Below are 25,773 nucleotides of genomic sequence, written 5' to 3'. Positions count from 1 at the left end.
TTAACTGTACTCCAAGGGCTATTTAATGACTTGAAATGTATTTGTATCCACCTCCTGACTTGCGCTTTTCAATGACATGTTTGCGGAGTTGCTTGGAGTGTTCTTTTGTTTTCATGGTGTAGTTTTTTGCTAGGATATGGACTCACCAGCAGTTGGACCTTGCAGATACAGGTGTATTTATTACTGTAGTCAATTGAAACACCTTGACTGCCCACAAATCATCTCTATTTAACTAATTATGTGACTTCTAAAACCAATTGGCTGCACCAGTAATGACTTGGGGTGTCATATTAAAAAGAGTGAAAAGTTATGCAATCAATCATTTTGTGTTTTATATTTGTAATTAATTTGGATCACTTTGTAGAGAAGTGTTTTCACTTTGACACAAGTCTTTTACTGTTGATCAGTGTCAAAAAATCCAAATTAAACCCACTGTGATTCAATTTTATAGAAGAATAAAACATGAAAACTTTTAAGGTGGGTGAATACTTTTTACAGGCACTGTTAAATGAAGCTAGTAGTGATTCTGAACTCGAGCCCCATAACCTTTAATTTTCCCTAGTAGTCCAGATTATTATTATCTTTTCAACCTTGAATAAATTTAATGACCCAGCCTTAATATTTCTCTGCCAAGGGTCTTTTGAGTGACCTTTTGAGTCAAGAAATTCCTATTTGCCTTGAACTGAGCATCCTCTGACTCTGAGTTTGTATCCCAGATTGAACATTTTTGTAGTATCTATCACCATAAGTCTCTTCAGCATCTTTTAAATGTTTTCTATTAGTCATCACAATTTGAAGTTCTAGAATATATTTGGCAAGTCTACTCAACTTGTAAGGCAACAACTTCAGTTTGAGAAATCAATGCTCTTTTATCACTGTCTCCATGGCAGTTTACTGTTTAAATATACCAAAATGACATGTTGCAGATGTGGTCTGTACTCAGTCCTGTCTCGCTATGGCAAGATTTTCTTTCCCTTAGATTCTATCACTTGAGTATTGAAGCCCAGTGTACCATTTGCATCTTTAGTTACTTGTTGTACTTAACTATTTCCTGTGTAGAGACCGAAGTCTGTCAACTTTAAAGTTCTTTTGCCTCATGCACTTTGAATTTTCTTTTGTGCTTTTCTTATTAAAGTGTGATAGCTTTATTTCTGCCAGGTTATTACCCATTTTTCTATCATATTTCTGAGTGTGTTGGTTCTTCATTAAATGTCTGCCATACCCATTTTTTTATTATCAGCAAATTATAATCTAACAATTAGCTTAAATTTATTATCTAGTGACTCTACTAAAATATTATTATGGACTTGAATAGAATTAAACATCTTGTTTATTAAGCTTGTTTAATTACAAGCTAACAAAAAGAAATGAATGCAATACTGTAAGGTGTTAAGTTTCAGTGAATGAATGTTGGCATCCAGAGTGATCAATGTGCCCTTGCAGAAGAAATGTGCAGTGAGCATCCAGGTATGACAGTAATTGGGAAGACAGACAAATATTAATATTCATTGCACAAGGGATGCAGACAGAAGGTAAGGTAGTCATGTCACAACTGTTAAGAGTATTAGTGAGATTCCATTCAAAGTACTGCATATGGTTTGTATCTTTTATGGGAAGGAGATGTCATTTTTCAGTACCTTTTGTGAGATGGGAACATTTGCATTGGTAATACAGTAACAAATCTGGTGCATACAGTTCCACTTTACATAACAATACCATTGTAGAGAACTATTGACGGATCCATGTACAGAGGGAGGTACAGAGGCCAGGTTTTGGAGCTTGCTGATGAGAACTGAGGGTATGATTGTATTGAACACTGAGCTGTAATCAATAAACAGCAGCCTGATGTTGGTATTACTAATGTCTAGCTAATCCAAGGCTGAGAGGAGAGCCAGTGAGATTGCGTCCACTGTAGATCTATTGTGGCGATAGGTACATTGCAGCGGGTCCGGGTCCTTGCTTTGGCAGGAGTTGATTCTGGCCATGACCGACCTCTCAAAGCACTTTATCACATTGGGTGTGAATACCACTGGGTGATTGTCATTGAAACAGCTCGTCCTGCTTTTCTTGGTATGTTTGTCACCTGAAGCAGGTGGGAACCTCTGGCTGCAGCAGTGAGAGGTTGAAGGTATCCTTGAACACTTCTGCCAGTTGGTTGGCACAGGTTTTCAGAGTCCTGCCTGGTACATAATGAGGACCTGATGGCTTGCTAGGATTCACCCTCTTGAAGGTTGTTCTGATGTCAGTCTCCGAGACAGAAATCACAGGATCACCAGATGCTGCAGGGATTCCCACAGGGTTAGTTTTATTCTCCCTTTCAAAGCATGCATAAAATGTGATGAACTTGCTTTGTAGGAAGTAATGGCCTGCAAACCCTGCCAGAGCTGACATGCATCTGATTCCATCTCTTACCTCAATCAGAATTGTTTTTCTGCTCCTAAAATAGTAGGTCGTATATGGATTTCTTGTATAGTTCTGGATCACTGGTCTTGAATGCCATGCATCTCGCCCTCAGCAGATTATGAATCTCCTGGTTCATCTACAGCATCTGGTTTTTGGTATGTTCTTGAAGGCACACACTCATCTGTAGAGGTCTTGATGAAGCCAGTGACAACTGGCATGTTTATTCAGACTCTTAAGATGAATTCCTGAATATTGTCCAGTCCACCAACTCAGAGTCCTGTAAGCGCTTGTCCACCTATTTTGACCATACCTTCTTGGTTTTCAGCACTAGTGCTTAGTCTTTAGTCTCTGCCGAAACGCTGGGAGAAGAAGTACTGTCAAGTGAGCGGATTTTCCAAAGTTTGGACGTGGGATGGCATGGGATGCGTTCTTGATGGTGATATAACAGTAGTCAAGTGTGTTGGTTCCTCTGGTTCCACAGCTGATATATTGGTGGTAGTTTTGTCCCTCCTCCCTCCGGGAGAAAGCTTAGGAGCTTGAAGATTCGTACGGCCAGATTTGGGAACAGCTTCTTTCCAACTGTGATAAGACTGCTGAACGGATCCTGACCCAGATCTGGGCTGCACCCTCCAAATATCCGGACCTACCTCTCGTTTTTTTTTGCACAAACCTTACTTTCCCTTTTCTATTTTCTAGTTATGATTTATAATTAAAATTTTTAATATCTCCTATCGATTTGTACTCCAGGGAGCGTGAAGCGCAGAATCAAATATCGCTGTGATGATTGTAAGCTCTAGTATCAATTGTTTGGTGACAATAAAGTAAATAAAAGTAGTTGTTCAGAGACATCTTCAAGCTGGCCTGATTGAAATCTCCCACAGTGATGGGGAAGGCATTGGGGTGTGCAGTTTCATGCCTGCTAATTTATATTTTTCAGCTCCTCCTGATGTTGGCTTGAGTTTTTCAGCCTTCCTGATGTTGGCTTGAGTTTTTCAGCCTTCCTGATGTTGGCTTAAGTTTTTCAGTCTACCTGAAGTTGGCTTAAGTTGGAATGTACACCGCTATCATGATGGCAGAAAACTCCCTTGGCAGGTGACATTTGACTGTAAGGTGTTCCAGGTTGGTTGAGCAGGACTGAGATGAAACTGTCATATTTTTGCTCCATGATGAATTAATCATAAAGCATTTCATATCATGTGCTAGTGATTGTAAACCTGATTCTGAATCATGAGTGATTTCTTTGTAAGACACAAATGTCTGTTTTCCAGAGTAACCTTAAATGTATTGGCGCGTGGCCAAGTGGTTAAGGCATTTGTCTAGTGATTTGAAGGTCGCTAGTTCGAACCTTGGCTGAGGCAGCATGTGTGTCCTTGAGCAAAGCACTTAACCACACAATGCTCTGTGATGATACTGGTGCCAAGCTGTATGGGTCCTAATGCCCTTCCCTTGGACAACATCGGTGGCATGGAGAGGGGAGACTTGCAGCATGGGCAACTGCTGGTCTTCCATACAAACTTGCCCAGGCCTGCGCCCTGGAAACCTTCCAAGGCGCAAATCCATGGTCTCATGAGACTAACAGATGCCTATATTAAAAAAATTTGTTATAATTTTATTTCATTGAATAATCACTTCACCAGGGCCTATAATTAAACTAATGCAATATATGCTATATCCAGTCATTAATGAATACTATGAAACATATTAGTATTACTAGTGTTTTAAAATGTTAGTGTTTTAATATGTTTTAAAATGTGTGGGAAAATCTGTGTGAAGTTTGATTTCTATATGTTGTCATTTGTGTCCCACGGAGCTTCCGTCATTAGATTTAATGAATCGAGGAATAAAAACTCTTGTCAGTTGCTACCAGCAAAATGGTATCTTGTCGATGAATGATTTTATTTTGGTCTAAACCCTACTCTTGTTCTAAAGCAGTCTGCTACTGTACTGACAAGAACCCTTGCTAAATGTAACATTTGTAAAGTTGGTAGAAGAGTGAGTTAATTAAGATTAATCAAAGTTCAGCAGATGGAAATGTAATACAAAATATACGTTGTTCATAGGAAAGGTGGAACTTGCACCACAAGTTCCCAACAGCTGAAATTAACTTTCTGGACAATGAAGCATAATGGTTCATAGCCAGTAAAGATTGGAGGAAGAGGGGATTGAGGGTTATGGAGACTGGATGAAAGTACAGACTTGCAGAGGAGAATGGACTAGGGATTTGGGATGAAGAGGTTATTTTTGAATTGTCATTAAGTAGCTACTCAGTTGCCATGGAGGTCAGTTTCTGTCACCTCAACTATTTATAATCTGCATTAATGATTTGGATGAAGGGGGCTGTTGTGGCCAAGTATACAGTACAAAGATAGGTGGGTTAGCAAGTTGAGAGGAAAATGCAGAGAGGTGTATGGATAGATTATGTGATTGGGTAAGAACTTGGCAGATGGAGTGCAATGTGGAAGGACGGATGTAAAAGTAATGGAGTGAAACTACGAAATTGCCTTTGGAAATTACAGCAACATATTTTGAACTGTTTACCTTTGGGCCAGTAGGTTGTTTTCATTCCACAGGTGGTTTAATGTTGTGCTGAGACAATTAAAAAAATAGAATACTACTTGAGACTGGACGGCCCTCAGATTGGACCTGCTGCTGACTGTTGGTGAGGATCTTGGTTTGCAAGCTATTATGAAGGGCATATAGGATAGAGCGAAAGATGCTACAGCACAACGACAAAAAGTTGTTCAGATGTTGCTTTTAAAGAGTGTCATAATGGAGCATGACTGAATGGAGGCCAAAAGTGTTCAGTAAGAGAATTTTAAAATCAGAGCTTGCTGAAGTAAAAGCTCGGTCATTAGTTGTGAAACAACTACACAAGTAGATTTTGTAATTGGAGATTCAGTGGTCAAGATGGGGTCCAGCTCTGTCTAGATTATAGGTCAGATGAAATTGCCATCCACTGGACAGCAAAGGTATTGACTCCAGAATACTTTTAGTTGTATTTTATGGATTTTGGGGTGCTGATCATGAAAATCAAAATGACATTTCCTTATCATGCAGCAATTTTTTAAAAAAATGCCTATATTTGTTATTTCAATTCATTATTCAAGTTGATTAAAATGTTGTCCACAATGTAAGCTGAAGAGTTTTCTATCATTTATGAGCATGCTTGGATGATGTATGGTAGGACAGGTTTTAGAAAAGCTATAAGAGCATTACACACATGCCGTTCTATGCATTGTACTTATGTGCTAATTGGTTTGTGATCACGTTAATGTGTATTGTATAGTCTTATTATAATAGAGCAATTGTATTTTTCAGGAGTATTTGTGATGGTAAAATAAGTTGCCTGTATTGCAACAACCGCGATAATTTTTGTTGTTTTTGCAACACACATCAAAGTTGCTGGTGAACGCAGCAGGCCAGGCAGCATCTGTAGGAAGAGGCGCAGTCGACGTTTCAGGCCGAGACCCTTCATCAGGACTAACTGAAGGAAGAGTGAGTAAGGGATTTGAAAGTGGGAGGAGGAGATCCAAAATGATAGGAGAAGACAGGAGGAGGAGGGATAGAGCCAAGAGCTGGACAGGTGATAGGCAAAAGGGAATACGAGAGGATCATGGGACAGGAGGTCCGGGAAGAAAGACAGGGGGGGGGACCCAGAGGATGGGCAAGAGGTATATTCAGAGGGACAGAGGGAGAAAAAGGAGAGTGAGAGAAAGAATGTGTGCATAAAAATAAGTAACAGATGGGGTAAGAGGGGGAGGTGGGGCCTTAGCAGAAGTTAGAGAAGTTGATGTTCATGCCATCAGGTTGGAGGCTACCCAGATGGAATATAAGGTGTTGTTCCTCCAACCTGAGTGTGGCTTCATCCTTACAGTAGAGGAGGCCGTGGATAGACATGTCAGAATGGGAATGGGATGTGGAATTGACATGTCAGAATGGGAATTTGTTGTTTTTGTACTGAGTTCAGTGTCAAAGATGGAGCATGACTCTTCTTATTAAGAAAGCCAATGAACTCTACTTCAGGTGTAAAATTAGCGATCAAGACAAAGGCTCCTCACATTTGTTGCGCAACATGCTTTGTCAATCTTGGAGCTTGGCTCAGAGATACTCTGAAGCTAATGCCGTATGCTGTCCCAATGATCTGGTGAGAGCAGAAGGATCATATGACAGACCTGTTTGACCAGTGTGTCTGATTTCTCTGCTAAAAAAACAAGAAATCCATTGAATACCACAGTCTCCTTTCAGCCATGAGAGCTGTGCTCCATGACAATAGTCATCCAGCACTGAAGCTACCAGAGGCACTGAGCTTCGAGGAGGTAGATGAAGATGTTATGAAGCAAGAACCAGAAATGGAAAACAACACTGATATAGATTTTGAACCCTTTATGTCAAGTGAGCTACATCTGATAACTCAATTTGAGTTAAATGACCTGGTCAGAGACTTGGGTTTGTCAAAGGCAAAAATGGAATTTCTGGGTTCAACACTGCAAAGATGGAATCCGCTGTCACCAGGCTCAAAAATTTTTGTGAAGGATTTTGATATCTGAGAGAGATGTTTCCCAGAATAACTGATGTCAAGAGTAAGGAAGGCACTTTTGTTGGTCTACAAATCAAACATCAGTGACAGGCAATTTGAAGAACTTCTTGTGGGACCAGAGAAAATCACATGGAAGGCATTCAAGGGTGTTGTTGAAATTTTCTTGGCAACTACAGAGCACCAAACTACATGCAGCTGGTTGACAACATGCTTCAAGCATACCAAACCATGATGTGTAACATGTTGCTAAAGATTCATTTTCTGCCTTTGACTTCCCTGCAAACCTTGACACTGTCAGAGGTGAGCATGGTGAAATGTTTTACTGGGTCATTGGAGAAACGGTATCAGGGCAACTGGAATCCATCAATGCTGGTTGATTATTGTTGGCCACTGAAGCTAGAAGCCTCAAAAAATGAGTGCAAATGAAAATCATCAAGAAAACATTTTTAGCTCAGTTGAACTTTTGCGAAATGTCAGTACCATTGTGCAATTAAACGCATTATATGTATTAAAAGTTAAGTTCTTGTTTCTCCAAGTTTCTATGTGATACAAATAGTCTGAAATTATATTCATGTTCTATTTCAAGCTGTCCCATATTATCTTAATTTAAGGTGGGTGGTATGGAGAGTGACGGTGAGAAGCTAGCCAAGTATTGATCTTTAAGTTTGAACTTCTCTTGTGGGAGTTGCAGGATTTAATTGGTGACTAAATTCTTGGACATACTGAAGTATGAGATTGTATTTAGTAGTGTTAACAGAAATATGGAAGAACACCAATCTGGAAGTCACATGTAGAAATGCTACTTTTTAACTTCAATAAAGCAGCATGCTATCAATAAGCTTCAATGATACAAAATTTGTACTTGCATTAACTGCACTTTAAAGGTACATTTGACTTTCGGAATCCAGCATCTTATTTATTTGGGGGCATGCATGTTGATGTTTAACACTGTGTAATGGAAATAGAGCAAAAGGAAAAAAAATGTTTCTGCAATAAGATTAAAGGATTGTTCTCTGCATAACAAGGAAAAACTTTGACAAGCACCTAAATGCTGCAGTGTTATTTGTTGAATCTTTGTAGTTTCCAGTAAAACTACTTTTATTTCAGGGGATCTATGCAGTGCATTGCTAACAGAGATAATTGATGGTCTTAAGTTAGAGAACAGGACAGATGTCACCAACAAAAGCAAACTAAATGAAAAGAGAGCATGAGAAATAAAAGGGTGTCAGTCAAGAATTTGGACAATGCTATAGTTGAGTACTGTGTTCAGTTAGATTGAGTCCCTTTGTGAACTGCTTGCGAAAGAGGCTCTTCAGGGAAAATTCGGCGAAAGAATATTGAACTGTGCTGCTGTAACTATAAAGATTGTTTCAGATGCCTGAGTGTTTTTTTTAAATGCAAGTAAGTTATTGCTTACTGTTATGATTAGCTTTCTGATATTTATACTAAAGCTATAGTTGCAGGACAGTGATCTATGTATATAACAATTACAGCATAGAACCAGGCCATGTCGGCCCTTCTAGTCCGTGTCGAACTCCAACTGTCATCTAGTCCCACCGACCTGCACTCGGTCCATAACCCTCCATTCCCTTCCTGTCCGTATATCTATCCAAATTAACTTTAAACGACAACATCGAACCTGCCTCAACCACTTCTGCTGGAAGCTCGTTCCACACAGCCACCACTCTCTGAGTAAAGAAGTTCCCCCTCATGTTACCCCTGAACTTTTGCCCTTTAACTCTCAACTCATGTCCTCTTGTTTGAATCTCCCCCACTCTCATTGGAATAAGCCTATCCACGTCAACTCTTATCAATCCCCCTCATAATTTTAAACACCTGTCAAGTCCCTTCTCAACCTTCTACGCTCCAAAGAATAAAGACCTAACTTAGAAACATAGAAACATAGAAAATAGGTGCAGAAGTAGGCCATTTGGCCCTTCGAGCCTGCACTGCCATTCAGTGTGATCATGGCTGATCATCCAACTCAGAACCCTGTACCTGCCTTCTCTCCATAACTCCTGATCCCTTTAGCCACAAGGGCCATATCTAACTCCCTCTTAAATATAGCCAGTGAACTGGCCTCCACTGTTTCCTGTGGCAGAGAATTCCACAGATTCACCACTCTCTGAGTGAAGAAGTTATTCCTCATCTCGGTCCTAAAAGGCTTCCCCTTTATCCTCAAACTGTGACCCCCTCGTTCTGGACTTCCCCAACATCGGGAACAATCTTCCTGCATTTGGCCTGTCCAATCCCTTTAGGATTTTATACATTTCAATAAGATCCCCGCCAGGATATTGGTCCCCCTAGGATTCAAGTGTAACCCGTCCTTTTTGTACAGCTCACACCTGCGCCAAAAGAGGTCCCAATGATCCAAAAACTTGAATCCCTGCCCCCTGCTCCAATCTCTCAGTCACGCATTTATCCTCCACCTTATTGCATTCCTACCCTCACTGTCGCGTAGCACAAGCAGTAATCCTGAGATTACTACCTTTGCGGTCCTTTTTCTCAACTCCCTTCCTAACTCCCTATATTCTCTTTTCAGGACCTCTTCCCTTTTCCTACCTATGTCATTGGTACCTATATGTACCACGATCTCTGGCTCCTATCCCTCCCACTTCAGGATATCTTGGACGTGATCAGAAATATCCCGGACCCGGCACCAGAGAGGCAAACTACCATCCGGGTCTCCGGACTGCGTCCACAGAATCTGACCCCCTTACTATCGAGTCCCCTATTACTACTGCCCTTCTCTTCCTTACCCTACCCCTCTGAGCTACAGAGCCGGACTCTGTGCCAGAGGTACGGCCACTGTTGCTTCCCCCAGATAAGCTGTCCCCCCCAACAGTACTCAAACAGGAGTACCTATTGTCAAGGGGCACAGCCACTGGGGTACTCTCTATTACCTGACTCTTCTGCTTCCCCTTCCTAGCCGTGACCCACTTGTCTGCCTCCTGTGGCCCCGGTGTGACCACCTGCTTGTAACTCCTCTCTGTCAACTCCTTACTCTCCTTGACCAGATGAAGGTCATCGAGCTGCAGCTCCAGTTCCCTAACGCGGTCTCTTAGGAGCTGCATCTCGGCGCACCTGGCGCAGATGTGGACGTCCGGGAGCCTTCACTCTGCTCCCGGCTCACTCTGCAGCCCGCAAACTACGCTGCCTGCTGTATAAGGCTGTGTTCCTTTTAAATCTTCCTTGCTTCACTCCCCAACGTCACATGTCTGCGCAGTCCTGCCTCTCTGAACGCCGATGGGGGAAAAAAAATGAAAAATTCAAAAATGGCTTCCTCCGCACTCCTGCTCTGATTCTCAGACTTCCTTCTCCGAACTCTTAGGAAGTCAGTGACAAATGCTCCATGAGCAAAATTTAGATTTCCTCATTGTGCTCCAGAATGTTACAGCATATTCAGTTATTGCCAGAGTTGGAAATTTTAGATTCCTGGCCATGATTAACTTGCCTTACTTGAATGGGTCACTTGGTTGATTTTCAGACATTTTTTCTATTTTAAGCATGCTTTCTTTTGATATCTTTCAACTCCATGAATCAAATCTGATTGGTTTGCCCCCTCCCTCCCCCACACAACTCACACAAGGGGCAATTTTACAATGCTTGATTCACCTACTAGTCTCAACATCATTGTGATATGGAGAAAATCAGAGCTTGCAGAGGTATTTAACAGAGTCACAGGAAGAATGTTCACTTCCACACAGATGGTACTCAAGTCTACTTGCTGCACCACTGTGTCCAACTCAAATGGCACGTGATATGTATTATTGAATAATGATAGCTTTTTCCATCAGGTGTGAGACACCTGTTATATACCCCGAGGGTTCATTTTTTCTGTGGATTGTCACTTTAAAACGCCGAGAGAATGAAGACTGACTTTTGAGACACTGTTGGATTTCTGCTATCTGCAAAATTGCTTGGTTACTATGGTGAGAGAGGTGGAGTTATTTGATGGACAATTAATGTTTATGGTTTCTCGCGGCTTGTTTTGAATAAGCAAGGTCAAATGATCCTCTTACAGACGCACATAGAGGGACACATGCTCAGAGTCAAGATGGATTCAGTCAATGGAAGACATCAGTGAGTTGGTTGCTGGTGTAAACTTTCAGTAGCCCAAAGGGGTGAGTTGAGATCGATCCAGAGTATTGATAATTGACTCTCACAAGTGCTGCAACTAGAAAAAGTTGGCAGAGAAGAGGGGAGAGAAGGTTTGAAACAGAAGAAACCTAGTGATAAAGAGATCACTGTTTGGACTCTCTCCAAGTAGCCCGTAAGGGGTGAGTTTGATTCCATTTGAATACGAAAGTGTGATTGTCACATAGTCAATCCACAGGAGTGGGTTCTCAGGTGAGGGGAAAACCTTTGTGAATGCCACGTGTATTTACCCGTTGTCTGGGTGTGGTATTTCACTGGAAGATGGTACCTCTGTGGTAAATCACTGTTGGAGTTGCTTTGTATGTCATGGAACTGGATAAATGGCTATCACATTGTGTGGTTGGGGTAATCTTGTGGAATCTACTGGTGTGTCTACCCTTGCCTGGGTGGTGGTTCCCTTGAAGATGGTGCCCTTTGCGATAAACTGCTGTTGGTGATAATCCATATGTGGATTGGATTTGAGTATCCTGTGGCCACCACTTTGGGATGTCCCGTAGCTGAATTCAGGTGTGGAACCACTTGTGTTGAAAGGATATTCGTTGAAGATCACTGTCGTTGATATTTCATGTGTGGAGTGGAACAACTTACTGCTATTGTTATTTTGTATTGCTGTCATGGAAACTGTGGAATATCGACGTCATCGCCTTCTCACAACATTCGCCTTTGGATTACAAATATCTCGCATTAATTAACCTGAGGATTGAACTGTACTGAACTTGCAAACCATTGCAAGACTGTAACTTTTGCCACCTGAGTTTGAATAAGTTTGGGAACTTTATCTATACACCTATATATGCCTAACACCTAACTCTTGATTTACCTGGTTTAAGTTACTATATGACGTAGTTACTAATAAAAGTAGTGATTTTTAACAGCAAAACCAGACTCCAGGTGTGTTCTATTGCTGCTGATACTTTTACAGGGTTGCGTGTACGTGACACACCCACTCTACTATCAAAGAGTAAATTTGGTATTGTTGTCTAGTAGGCACCTGATGTGCCTTTTGTCGTAAGTTTTATTTATTTATAACTAAACCAGGTACTATTCACCCAAGATTTCTTTTAAAATAATTTGTAAGATTACATTTAAAATTAATTTCACAATTAAGCTTTCTTTACCAGAGTGTTGGAGTTGGTTTCTGAAATGAAACATCTGTTGCAGTTACCTTTGTTAGTGATTTCTGCCCCTCAATACTCTGCAGAGTACGAATAAAATCCATTAATGGGGAGGATGGGATGAAATCTATTACAATCCAAATTTAAACTAAGAATAGAAGGGATGCTGATCAGGTGTGACAATGATTAACAATCTTACTGGAAAGGAAAGAAGCATTTTTTTTTTTGACTTCCATGTACAAGTGATACATTAAAAAAAAAAGGACCTTGAATGATCCATTTAAGCCCTAGGATTTGGAAGCACTGGATGGTGTGGTTGGTAGGGAGAGAATTCAGAAGGTGGGATGCATTTATTTTTTTGTAATTCCTCTAATGTTATATTCCTTTTTTTTCCTTATATGAAGCTATCGCTATAATTTTCCCTCTTAAGACAGCCTTCAGAGTATCCCATAGAATGGGAGGTGGAACCTCTCCATTATCATTGAATTCTAAGTAAAGACCAATTTCTTTTTTAATTTGTTCCTTAAAGTAGGAATCATTGGGTAGACTTGAGTTTAGTTTCCAAATAGTATTCTTTGATTGTAGGTCAAAATCAACAGATAAATATATAGGTGCATGGTCACTTACATCTTTTGTCACAATTCCACAGGTGTTTATTTTGTCTTTTTCTTTTCCAAATGTTATGAAATAATCTATTCTTGTATATACAGAATGGGAGGCAGAATAATGAGTGTAATCCCTTCTGTAGGGCTAAAGTTCCCTCCATATATCAATTAGACCAACATCCTCAAAAAATGTATTAACATTCTTATGTAAGGATTTTGTTTCATAGGTTTTATTATTAGAAAAGTCTAACTTTGGTTGTAATTGTAAATTTAAGTCTCCCCCACATATCAGGAGACCTTCTGTTTCTGTTACCATAATATTAGTAATTTTCTGAAAGAAACTATATTACTTCCTGAGGGTGCGTATATATTTCCGTCTATATTCTCCCTGACCAGAATATATCTGCCCTCCGTATCTCCCATTTCGAATACACATGGCTAAGGACAAAGTAAAATTCATTTCTTTTAATGTCAATGGGCTATTAAATTCAATCGAACACAGTAAAATTCTAACCAAAATGAAAAAAGAACAAGCCCATGTGGTATATTTACAGGAAACTCACTTAAGTGATAATGATCATGGAAAACCAAAGGGGTGGGATGCATTTAAAAGACAAAAAGGTACTTGTTCTATATTTTCTCTTTGGAGTGAAGATTTTTGGAGGATAAAAGAAATCTTTGAAAAATTGAATGCAGCAATAAAATAATTGAGAACATTTGCTTTAAGAGCAATATCAAAAATTGCTTTTCCTTTTTCATAGGTAAAGTAGTGTAGATGGTGCAGACTTGAGACCTTGTTTCATCTGGTTCTAGTTAGTCCATATGCAAGATCACGACCTAAAACATCAGTTATCAATTGCATCCTCTGAAACTGTTTGACCTACTGAGGCTACTTGATTTCTTTTCCTGATTCCAGCATCTGTATTCTCTTGTCTCCTTGTTTTGTCTCGCTAATAGCAGTTTTGAAATTTCCTTAGAATATGTGAAAATAAGTAACCAAAGTTACTGGCAGATTTGCTTAAAAACTCCATTCTATTCAACATGATTTTTAGCTGACCATTTATTTGAGCCACGTATTCACTTGTCACTATTACTGAAAACCTCTCACCATCTCTATAAAAGCTTAGGTGGTGCAATAAAAGCTGGGGCATTCTGCAGTGTTCACCTGTTGAAATAAATCCTAAAGATGTTTAAAATAGCTTCCTTTAAGAAGAACAAGGCAATCTGCAAACTGTCATAGGAACTACCTGTTAGCACGCTTTGAATTCTAGTGCCTCTGTCTGCTGTCACTATCTTGGTGCTTAAAAACCTTCTGGCTATGTGTTTTCGCAGCAGGCTAGGCAGCATCTCTAGGAGGAGATACAGTCGACGTTTCAGGCCGAGACCCTTAGTCCTGACGAAGGGTCTTGGCCTGAAACGTCGACTGTACCTCCTCCTAGAGATGCTGCCTGGCCTGCTGCGTTTACCAGCAATTTTGATGTGTGTTGCTTGAATTTCCAGCATCTGCAGAATTCCTGTTGTTTGGCTATGTGTTTTGCCTGTGCTTAGCATCACTGTTTTTGGTATTGTGAAATAACTACTCACACCAATTGTAATATACAAGTACCTGCTCTGGTTGTTTATCTAATCCTGGTGAATCCCTTGATGTTGATGCTGATTCCTAAATTTGGTTGAGGATTTTTCTGAATCAACCTTTAAGAAGCTTTATTTCTGTGGGCTTCTCCTGTGGAGTAATCGCCTGTAATATTTAGTATTGAGGCCTTTACATATAAAGTATACTGTATTTTCTAAGAACTCCAGCATGGTCAGCCATATTACCATGTTGTATTTTTTCCTGACATTTCATTATTCTTTCTTTCAGGATGCTTACAACTGCTGATGCCAAGCTCTCAGGTCTGTACTTCTCTCAGTTCTTATTCCATCTTTGTAACTTGGCAACCGTGTTCATCTCTCTTCTTTTCCTTGTCACATCCTCTATTCAGAGATTCTTTTTGATTGCAAAAAATATGATCAATTTCATATTTCCTTAATTATAGAATGTGTCAACTCAAAACCTCAAGAAGAATCTAGGTTTTTATTTTTGTGATGAGTGTACTTATTAACATTATTTCTAGCTAATTTGTTGGTCTTGTTGCTATATTTTCCCATCACTAGATTTCAAATTAAAAGCACAACAGTGAAATGAGGGAAGTTTTAAGAAATTAAATACAAATGAAAATTTAGTTCTGAATAGGAGGAAACTGAAGAAACAAAATGCTTGAACTCGGCTTGTTAGGCAGCATCTTTAGAAGGAAATGGACAGTTGACATTTCAGGTTGAGATTTTTCCTGAAATGGCAATTGTCCAATTTCATCCACAGATACTACTTTTCCAGCATCTGCATTCTCAACTCTAAATCTGTAAAGTAGTTTAGCTCAAAAATTTGTGTTTGGATTTCAGCTTGTAAAATTGCAGGTGAGTAGTTGCATTAACTTAAAGTAGGTAACTGGCCTGTTGTTAATTAGATGTGGAGATTGGCTATATGGTTAAAATTGCTTTGTACCTAATAATTAGATTGTTATTTTTTATTAATAAAGTTTAAATTGAAAGCGCATAATACAGGTGGTTCAGTGTACAATTTGTTGGAATAAAATATGCCAGTGCACTAAGCCACAGTGACCAGGATAACTGAAAGCTTGATCAAGAAGTATTTAAGGGCGGTTTTGGAGAAGCAGAGAGTTACAGGATGGAGAATAAAAGTGCTTCAAGCTAATGTTCTGGCCTGTAGAGACACTTTGTATGCAGTTCGTTCGTGCGAACATCACTTCCTGTATGTAAAACCATAAGATATAGGAGCAGAATTAGGTCATTTGGCCCATCAAGTCTACTCCGCCATTTGATCATGGCTGATCCATTTTTTCTCTTAGCCTCAATCTCATGTCTTACCCCTGTATCTCTTCATGCCCTGACCAATAAAGAATCTATCAACATAAAGACTTTAAATATACATAAAGACGTGGCCTCCACAGCTGCCTGTGGCATTGAATTCCACAAATTCACTATCCTCTGGCTAAAGAAATTCCTCCTCATCTCTGTTCTAAAAGGACGCCCCTCTATTCTGATCTGTGCTTCTGGTCTTAGACACTGCCACCATGGGAAACATTCTTTCCACATCCACACTATCAAGACCTTTCAACATTCGATACATTTCAATTAGGTCCATATGATCATAAGACATAAGAGCAAAATTAGGCCATTCAGTCCATTGAGTCTGCTCTACCATTCCATCATAGCTGATCCCGGCCCTTTTTATTACCACTTGCTGCCACCTGTCTGTCAGCTATCCTGCTGTCCATACCAGTATCTTTTCTGCAACGCTATAGAATTTCAACTTGTTCAGCAGCCTCGTGTGGCACCTTATCAAATGCCTTCTGAGCATCCAAGTAAATGACATCCACTGCCTCTCCTTTGTCCACCCTGCTTGTAACTTCCTCAAAGAGCTCTTTAACAGAGTTGTCAGGCAAGATTTCCCTATGCAGAAACCATGTTGACTTTGACTTATTTTATCATTAGTTTCCAAGTACCTCAAGACCTCATCCTTAATAATAGACTCCAACACTTAGCCCTATGACTAGACCTTGGTTAGGTCATTATAGGTGAAGTTGCCTTGATGGTGCTCATCAGCCCACTCTCAGCACATTTAACATTTGATGTCCTGGAGAATGGGTGCCTAAGTTACTTCAGACCCTGTGAGAATAGTATCTATTTGAAAGAGAAGATTGCAGTAGTGGCCAAAGGCAGCCTTTGCAGTGGTTGCACAGTTTGTAGGCTACCTCTCAGTGCAGAGCAACTGAATCTCTTTTTGTTTAAAGACAGGTGAATGCATAGGACGTGCAGTGCATCAGAAAGCTGGAACCTCTCCCAATCCAAAGTTAGCCTAGTAAAACTCTGTCCCTTTCTTGACTCTGAGGGGCTATTTTGAGCTGAAGTATATATACTGAGGGCACAATTCACTTCAGAGGTACCTCACCCAATCATTCTACGTGAGCTTTGTGTCACCACTCTGCTCATCAATCTTAACCATGAGTAAATGTGTCATGAAGGCATACATTTTCGAAGTGAGAACAGGTAAAGGTGGCAGTAAGACTGTTTGAAGACTGGTCTGTGCCAAAGATGTAATGAAATGATCATTTGACCTTTAGTTTCAGTAGTTAAGTTTGTCATTTTATGGATGTCAGCTGGGATGTGTTCTGGCTTCTAAAGGTGCTGCTTGTTGTGAGTGCAGTTTGTTTGTATTAACATCACTTCCTGTACTTAAGTTGCCTTTTACATCATTTCCTTCAAATTTTGAATTGAAGCACATATGAAATAAGATGTCCATCTCCATCCACTTCTTATCTACCCATGAAACAATAATATCTTTTCACAAAGTTTTCTCAGTTTAAAAACCCTGAAGAAAGCCTCCGCCTTGGGTGATTTTTTTTTTAAAAGTTGTTGTTTAACACAATGTGTAAACATAAAGTGTTTAGCACAACGCACTGCGAGAGTTGTAGAGCCAAATGTGCTCCCAAGTATAGATAGGATTTAAAAATGAATGTTTTAAAAATCATTGCGAGTACCAGATTATAGTGATTTTGGTATGGGGCCAGAAGTAGTAACAGAGATTAGAGTGGAGTCTGAGAGGATATTTATGGAGCTATGTGCACACAAATATCAATCTTTTAAACTAGGCAACAGGGCAGACCTATTGTTGACCATCAATTGCAGGTGTAATGTAAACAAACCAGATATAAATTGAGATGAGAACAGCAGAGTTTTAGATCGAAATAAATTAATGTAAGAGAGATGATTGGAAGACATGAATTAGTAAAATCTCGTGATGAGATTGTTGTAGATAAGGTTTCGGTAGAAGACATACTCAGGCTGAGGTGTAGCTAGGCAATGTTTACGAGGTGGAAATTCAGAGTTTTAATGATATAGCAAATTTTAGATGAGAAGTCATTTGTGTCAAACTGAGCATCAATGTAGTGAATCACTTTTTTGGCTTCGGACTTTTTCTTAGATGGCAATGGTAGCTAATGAGTTGAGTATGCCAGGAAGTATAAGTTCTCCTTTTAGCCCCACAGTTGTAGGAAAATTTTGATTATCTATGATTAGCATAGATCTATGATGCAACCCTTGTGACAAATCTGATATATTTGAATGATACAGAAAAGATATTTTTTATATATACAAAAGTTTATTCAACTATATTAATACAATAATATACAATGTGTAATAATCAGATGACGTGAAACTTGTTTACAGTTTCAAATTAAGATACAGTTATCACTATTTACAATGCACTTGAGCCTTTGTGCCTACTGGTTCCACTGGTTGTGAGACCTACCGGTAGAAATGATGATATGTAGCAAAAGAATCATCAGTGTTCATGTGCCACATAATGGTGTTCTTTCAAATTAATATTGCTGGTGGATATGAAATGGAAGGCATAGGATAGATTCTTCAACTCCAGAGGTAACTTGGTGGAAATGAGTCCTTGAATATTATCCAATAAATAACAACAGAAGCAAGCAAGTGTATTTCTGATGAGATGAGCAGTAGAAGATGGCTATTGAAAAAGAAAATTACATATCAAAGGCTATAATTAGCTAGAGAAGTATGAAGAGGGGAGTTTAATGTTGTTGCAAAGAATATATTTTGTGATGCTAATAATGTTGAGTAAATTGTAACAGCACTGAAAACCATATCAGAAACAAAAAATATGACTTTGTATTCAAGGATTTTGAGTAAGTAAGGGAACGATGAAGATGAAGATTAATATTGATGTATCAGTGAGGTCACGGATACTTTTTGAATCAGAATCTGGTTTAATATCCCCGGCATATGTTGTGAAATTTGTGAAACTTGACGACAGAAGTATTATGCAATGCATGATAATATCGGGGGAGGGGGTGGAATAAATAAATGACAGTGTTTTTAATATATATATATATACACACATACACACACACACATACACACACACACACACACACACACACACACACACACACACACACACACACCCCTGAAATAATAGAAGTGAAGTAGTGTTCAAGGATTCAATGCCCATTTAGGAATTGGATGGCAGAGGGGAAGAAGCTGTTTCTCAATCGCTAAATACAGGTCTGCAATCCATTATCCGGAATCCTTGGGGCCAGTTGCATTTCGGAACTCAGAATTTTTTGGATTTCAGACCCCGCCCCCAATACCAAAAACCACATATGCTCAAGTCCCTTATTTAACTGGTCTCAGTGCGGTGGAGTTTAGGACCCAGTGGCGCACTAAACCTATGCATATCCTCCCATATACTTTAAATCATCTCTAGATTACAATGTGAATGCTATGTAAATAATTGTTATACTGTATTGTTTAGGGAATAATGACAAGAAATTTTGCTTCCAACAAAAACATTCAATTAAACACAAAAATATACAGCTTCAAATGAACTGAATCAAACACATGGTAAATGACTTACTAGAATAAATGTAGAATGTCACTGTCACTGTCACTATAAAACTTCAGTAACTTGTCTTTCTGTTTATTTAAATCATATACAGTGGTAGTTCCTACACTATTTTCTTCAGTAAGACACTGCACAGACACACCACGATCAAGCTTCTGCAATAACTCTACTTTCTGTGTTATTGACAGAGTAGATTCCTTCTCTTTTTCTCATTGTTACCCATAGGGGTATCTGCAGCTCTTTTTGACATTTTCACAGTGAAATTAAACACAAAGTCAACAGTGAACACAAAATGAACGGCAGCGGACAGCGAATGCACGTGTAACCAGTACGAGCGCTGAGCCACAACTAACGTTTGGCAGCCTCTGCTAGTGCTGCCACGTCACACCTGAGTGACGTCAATTGTTGGCGAAAAAAACTTTGGTTTTCGGAGCTCTTTAGATTTCAGAATTTTGGATAAAGGAATGTGCACCTGTATGTGACTTTAGTCTTCTGTGCCTCCTTTGTGATGGAAACAATGAGAAGAGGGTATTACCTGGATGATGGGGGTCCTTAATGATGAATGCTGCTTTTCTGAGGCACCGCTCCTTGAAGGTGTCTTGGGATACTATGGAGGCTAGTACCCAAGATAGAGCTGACTAATCTTATTAATTTCTGTAGCTTCTTTTGATCCTGTGTGGTAGCCCTGCCCCCATACCAGACAGTGATGCAGCCTGTCAAAATGCTCTCCATGGTACATCTGTAGAAGTTTGCGAGTATCTTAGGTGACAAAGCAAATCTTCACAAACTCCTAACGACTCCTAGCCGCAGTCTTGGCTTCTTTATAGCGGCATTGATATGTTGGACCAGGTTAGATCCTCAGAGATCTTGACACTCAGGAACTTGGAATTGCTCAATATCACCACTTCTGATCCTTCTGAGGATGGGTTCATGATCCCTTATCCTACCCTTTTTGAAGTCCACAAACAGCTCTTTGGTCTTACTGACATTGAGTACAAGGTTGAGTAGTGTCACAGCAACAACTAGCTGGTATATTTCACTCCTGTATGCCCTCTTATCTCCATCTGAGATTCTGCCAACAATGGTTATATCATCAGCAAGTATGTAGATTGCATTTGATCTATGCCTAGCCTCATAGTCATGGGTATAGCGAGAGCAGAGCAGTAGGCTAAGCACACATCCCTGAGGTGCGCCATTGTTGGTTATCAGCAAGGAGGACTTATTAACACCAATCCACACAGACTGTGGTCTTCCGGTTGGGAAGTTGAGGATCCAATTGCAGAGGAAGAAACAGAGACCCAGGTTCTGCAGCTTATTGATCAGGACTGTTAAACGCTGAGCTACAGTCAACGAACATCATCCTGACATAGATTTTTGTGTTGTCCAGCTGACCTAAGGCCATTTGAAGAGCCATTGAGATTGCATCTGCTGTAGACCTATTGTGGCAATAGACAAATTGCAGTGGATACAGGCCCTTGCTGAGGCAGGAGTTGATTCTGGCCATGATTAACCTCTCAAAGCATTTCATCATTGTAGATGTACATGCGACTGGGCAATAGTCATCAAGGCAGCTTTAAGGCATTCTACTCTTGGGCACTGATATAATTTTTGCCCTTTTGAAGCGGGGAAGGGGGACTTCTGGCTATAGTAATGAGAGGATAAAAATGTTTTCGAATATACCGGCCATTTGGTTGACACAAGTTTTCAGAGCCTTCCCAAGTACTCCCATCGAGTCCTGACACCTTGCGTAGGTTCACTCTCCTAAAATACCACCTGACATCGGCCTTTGAGACAGATTACAGGGTTACTGGGTGCAGAAGGGATCTTCACAACTGTAGTTGTATTCTGCCTTTCAAAGTGGGCATAAAAAACGTTGAGCTTTCTGGTAGTGAAACATCGCTGCCATTCATGCTGTTGGGTTTTGCTTCGTAGGAAATAATGTCCTGCAAACCCTGCCAGAGTTGATGTGCATCCGATGTCGCCTCCAATATCACTCAGAAATAACTAAATAAATAACACAGGGAGCATGACATGTAGAGTCCTTGAAAATTAGTCCATAAGTTGTGGAATCAGTTCGGAGATCAGGTTATTCAAGTTGGTTCAGGAGCCTGATGGTTAAAGGGTAATAACTGTTCCTGATCATTCCCAATGGTAGCAGTGAGAAGAAAGCATGGTCTGGATGGTGGAGGTTCTTGATGATAGATACTGCTTTCTTGTGGCAGTGCTCCTTGTAGATGTGCTCAATGGTAGGGAGGCCTTTCCCTATGATAGATGGAGCTGTATCCACCACTTTTTGTAGGCTTTTCCCTTTTTGAGCAGTGGTGTTTCCATGCCAAGCTGTTATGCAGCTAGTCAGGATACTCTCCACTGTACATGTGTAGAAGTTTTAGATGTTATGCAGAATTTGCACAAACTTCTAAGACAGTAGAGACACTGTCAAGCCTTCTTTGTAATGGCATTTATAGGGTGAGCCCAAAGCAGGTCCTCTTATATGATAACGCTAAGGATTTTAAAGTTATTGACGCTCTCCACCCCCTATTTCTTAATGAAGGCTGGCTCATGGACCAATGGTTTCTTCTTCCTGTTGTGAATAATCAGCCTTTTGGTTTTGCTAGCCTTGAGAGATTGTTGTGGCACCTTTCAATCAGTTTTTCAGTCTCCCTCCTATATGCTGATTCATCACCCCCTTTGATGCAGCCAATATCACTGGTGTCATCAGCAAACTTAAGTATGGCATTGGAGCTCTGCTTCGCCTTACAGTCATAGGTATAAAGTGAATAGAGCAGGAGGTTAAGCACATAGTCTTGTGGTGCAATTATGGTGATTGTGAAGGAGAAATTGTTGATAATCTGTATTGACTGGGGTCTGCAAGTGAAGAATTGACTTCATTACTTCCATTCTTCATGTACATGTGTAAACATCTTTACGTTAATCTCTGTTGAAATGTAAAATGTCCAATTAAAGTAATTTATAATAAATATTATGTACAACAGGATAGTCGGCATAACATAGAAATGCAGTTGTGTCAGCATAAATTACAGTCTGATGGCCTGGTGGAAGAAGCAGTCCCGGAGCCTGTTGGTCCCGGCTTTTATGCTGCGGTACTGTTTCCTGGATGGTAGCAGCTGGAACAATTTGTGGTTGGGGTGACTTGGGTCTCTAATGATCCTGTGGGCCTTTTTTACACACCTGTCTTTGTAAATGTCCTGAATAGTGGGAAGTTCACATCTACAATACACTGGGCTGTCCATACTACTCTTTGCAGAGTCCTGCGATTAAGGGAAGTACAGCTTCCATACCAGGCAGTGATGCAGCCAGTCAGGATGCTCTCAATTGTGTCCCTATAGAAAGTTCTTAGAATTTGAGGGGTGCCATCCCGAACAACTTCAACTGTCTGAGGTGAAAGAGGCACTGTTGTGCCTTTTTCACCACACAGCTGGTATGTACAGACCACATGAGATCCTTGGTGATGTTTATGCTGAGGAACTTGAAGCTGTTCACCCTCTGAACCCCAGATTCATTTATGTCTATAGGGGTTAGCTCATCTCCATTCCTCCTGTAGTCCATAATCAGCTCCTTTGTTTTTGTGACATTGAGGGGGAAGTTGTTTTCTTGACAGCACTGTGTCAGAGAGATGACTTTCTTCCCTGTAGCCCACCTTGTTATTGTTTTGAGATTAGGCCAATCAATGTAGTGTTGTTGGCAAATTTAATTAACAGATTTGAACTGTGGGTGGTGACACAGTCATGGGTATACAGACAGTAATGGAGGCTTAGTACATAGCTCTGAGGGGCACCTTTGTTGTGGGACAGAAGTGAGGGAGCCCACTCTTACCACCTGCTTGTGATCTGACATGAAGTCCAAGATCCTGCTACACAAGACAGGATGAAGGGTGAGGTCTCTGAGCTTCTTGTTGAACCTGGAGGGAATTATGGTGTTGAATGCTGAACTGTAGTCCAAGAACAGCATTCTCACGATAAGCATCCTTCTCAAGACGTGCAAGGACAGTGTGTAGAGCTGTGGCTGTTGTGTCATCTGTCCATCGGTTGTGGTAGTAGGCAAATTGTAGGGAGTCTAATGTGGGTGGCAGCATTCTGCAGATGTAATCTTTGACCAGCCTTTCAAAGCATTTACTTATTATTGAGGTGAGTGTGACAGGACACCAGGTGTTCAGACATGTTACCTTGGTCTTTTTAGGTACAGGGGCAATAGTGGATGTTTTGAATCAGGAGAGCACTCTACACTGGGAGAGGGCGAGATTAAAGTTGTCTGTAAGTACACCTGCCAGTTGTGTCACGCACATCCTGAGTACTCACCCTAGTCCCACAGCCTTGCAACTGTCCACTCGTTGGAAACATCTGCATACTTTGCCGTCAGAGTTGACTAAGCTGCCGGTTGCATCATCTGCAGATTTCCTCAGGGGCTCAGTATTGGTGACATCGAATCAAGCGTAAAAAAGATTTAGCTCGTCTGGGAGAGAAGTATCAATGTTGGAAACTCCACTGCGTTTAGCTTTCAAGTCTGCGATAGCATGCAGACCTTGCCATAAACTGCGTGTGTTGTTGGTGGAAAGTTGAGGATCCAGTTACAGAAGAAGGTATTGAGGTCCCGGGTAGCTGTCTTCTTGTGACGGTAGGCAAATTGGAGCAGGTCCAAGTTTCTCCTCAGGCAGAAGTTGATATACTTCATGACGAGCCTCAAACCATTTATACTACCTCATACTACTGGATAATAGTTATTGACGTAAGTTACTGCAATCTTATTGGGCACTGGTATTGCTGAAGCCCGCTTGAAGCAAATAGGTACCTTAGACTGCCAAGAATTAAATTGACTTTACTTCTTAAATCCTTCACATACATAAGTAAAAATCTTTACATTATGACTCCATCTACATGTGCAATGTGCAATCATAGTAATTTATAATAATTTATAATAAATAGAACAGTCATTGTAACATAGAAATATACTCAAATCAGTGTGAGGTAATCACTCTGATGGCCTGGTGAAAGAAGCCATCCTGGAGCCTGTTGGTCCTGGCTTTTATGGTTTCTCAGTTGGTAGCTGCTGGAGTAGATTGTGATTGGGGTGACTTGGGTCCCCAGTGATCCTTCGGGCCCTTTTCTCACACCTGTCTTTGTAAATGTCCTGAATCATGGGAAGTTCACAACTGCAGGTGTGCTAAGCTGTCTGCACCACTCTGCAGAATCAGTTTTTTCATCACCGGCATGTGATGTGGAATTTGTTAACCTAGTAGCAGCAGTTCAATGCCACACATAATATAGAAAAAAAAAAGAAATGATAATAAATAAGTAAATCTTATTCAGTATGCTTTATACAGTATACGTATATTGAATAGATTAAAAAACGTGCAAAAAACTGAAATACTGCATTGCTAAATCCATTTCAAACCAAGTCATTGAGTTCACTAATGACACAAAAGTGGTTGGTCTCATCAACAGCAACGAGACGGCATACAGAGAAGAGCTAGTGCCGCTGGAAGAATGATGTGAGGATACCAAATTGACTCTCAATATAGACATGAGCAAAGAGTTGATTATGGACTTTAAGAAGGTGGACTTCTGAAGGCTCATCTGTGAAGAGAATTAGGAAAAACAATTTTATGGGAGTGCACATATGAGATGACCTCACCTGATCCCTCTTTGGTTAAGAAAGCATAGCAGAATCTCCACTTCCTGAAGATACTGAGTCGAGCGAGGATCCCCAATTTCTCCTCCCCCCCCCCACCATTCCAATCAATTTTTACAGGAGCACCATCGAGAGTGTCCTGACTAGCTACATTACCATATGGTATGGGAATTGTAAAGCATCTGACTGCAAGCCCCTACAAAGGATTGCAAGGACTGTTGAGAGGAACATCAGGGTCTCTGTTCCATGCATCAGAGATATTTATCAGAAGTGCTGTGTATGCAGGGCCCTTAGCATTGTCAATGATCCCTCCCCCTGCCATCAGGCAGGAGTACCATAGTTTTAGGACAAGAACTATTAAAATGGGAAACAGATTCTTCCCTCCAGGCGGTAAGACTACTGAACTCCCTGCCACCACCCAGGTCTCATTATGCATGAAGCACTGGTAGCATTAAGCTGTTTACTTTTTAACTTGTGTTGCAAGTGCACCTCATTAGTTGTTAATATACTAGTGGTAAGTATAGTACTAGTCGTCGGAGGTTGAGGTGGTGCAGTGGCCCCCACCCTCTGGGCCGCCGACCGATACCGATTCGTGGAGAATACAGCGGTAGCCGGGATGCACCCAGCACATCTTTAAGAAAAAAGCTGAAATAAGCTAATTAATTAGGTGCCGCCTGGCACGTAAATGTCGGCCCAGATCAGAGGCGACGCAATTAGCTTGTTTATTTCGGTTTTTTTCTTAAAGATGTGCTGGGTGCGACCTGGCTACTGCTGCATTCTCCGCGAATCGGTATCTGTCCGCGGCCCAGCGGTTGGGGTGGT

The 25,773-nt window shown here is 40.5% G+C and overlaps 1 protein-coding gene across 6 annotated transcripts in view; it reads left to right on the top strand.

Annotated features, from left to right (window-relative positions):
• The window catches only part of LOC140195367 (growth factor receptor-bound protein 10-like), a 229,199-nt gene that overhangs the window by 50,476 nt on the left and 152,950 nt on the right, over positions 1-25,773 (top strand). For 3 of the 6 annotated variants that reach the window (XM_072253556.1, XM_072253555.1, XM_072253560.1), the window contains exon 2: positions 14,680-14,711. The exons of the other annotated variants lie outside the window; for them this stretch is intronic. The gene's annotated coding sequence lies outside the window, so the exon portion shown is untranslated. The remainder of the gene's footprint in view (positions 1-14,679; positions 14,712-25,773) is intronic. 6 annotated transcript variants of the gene reach the window in all.

Source organism: Mobula birostris, chromosome 3, assembly GCF_030028105.1.
Source record: "Mobula birostris isolate sMobBir1 chromosome 3, sMobBir1.hap1, whole genome shotgun sequence".
Classification (NCBI taxonomy): domain Eukaryota; kingdom Metazoa; phylum Chordata; class Chondrichthyes; order Myliobatiformes; family Myliobatidae; genus Mobula; species Mobula birostris.
Note: the sequence above shows the minus strand (reverse complement) of the source record. Positions and strands in the feature narration are given on the sequence as shown.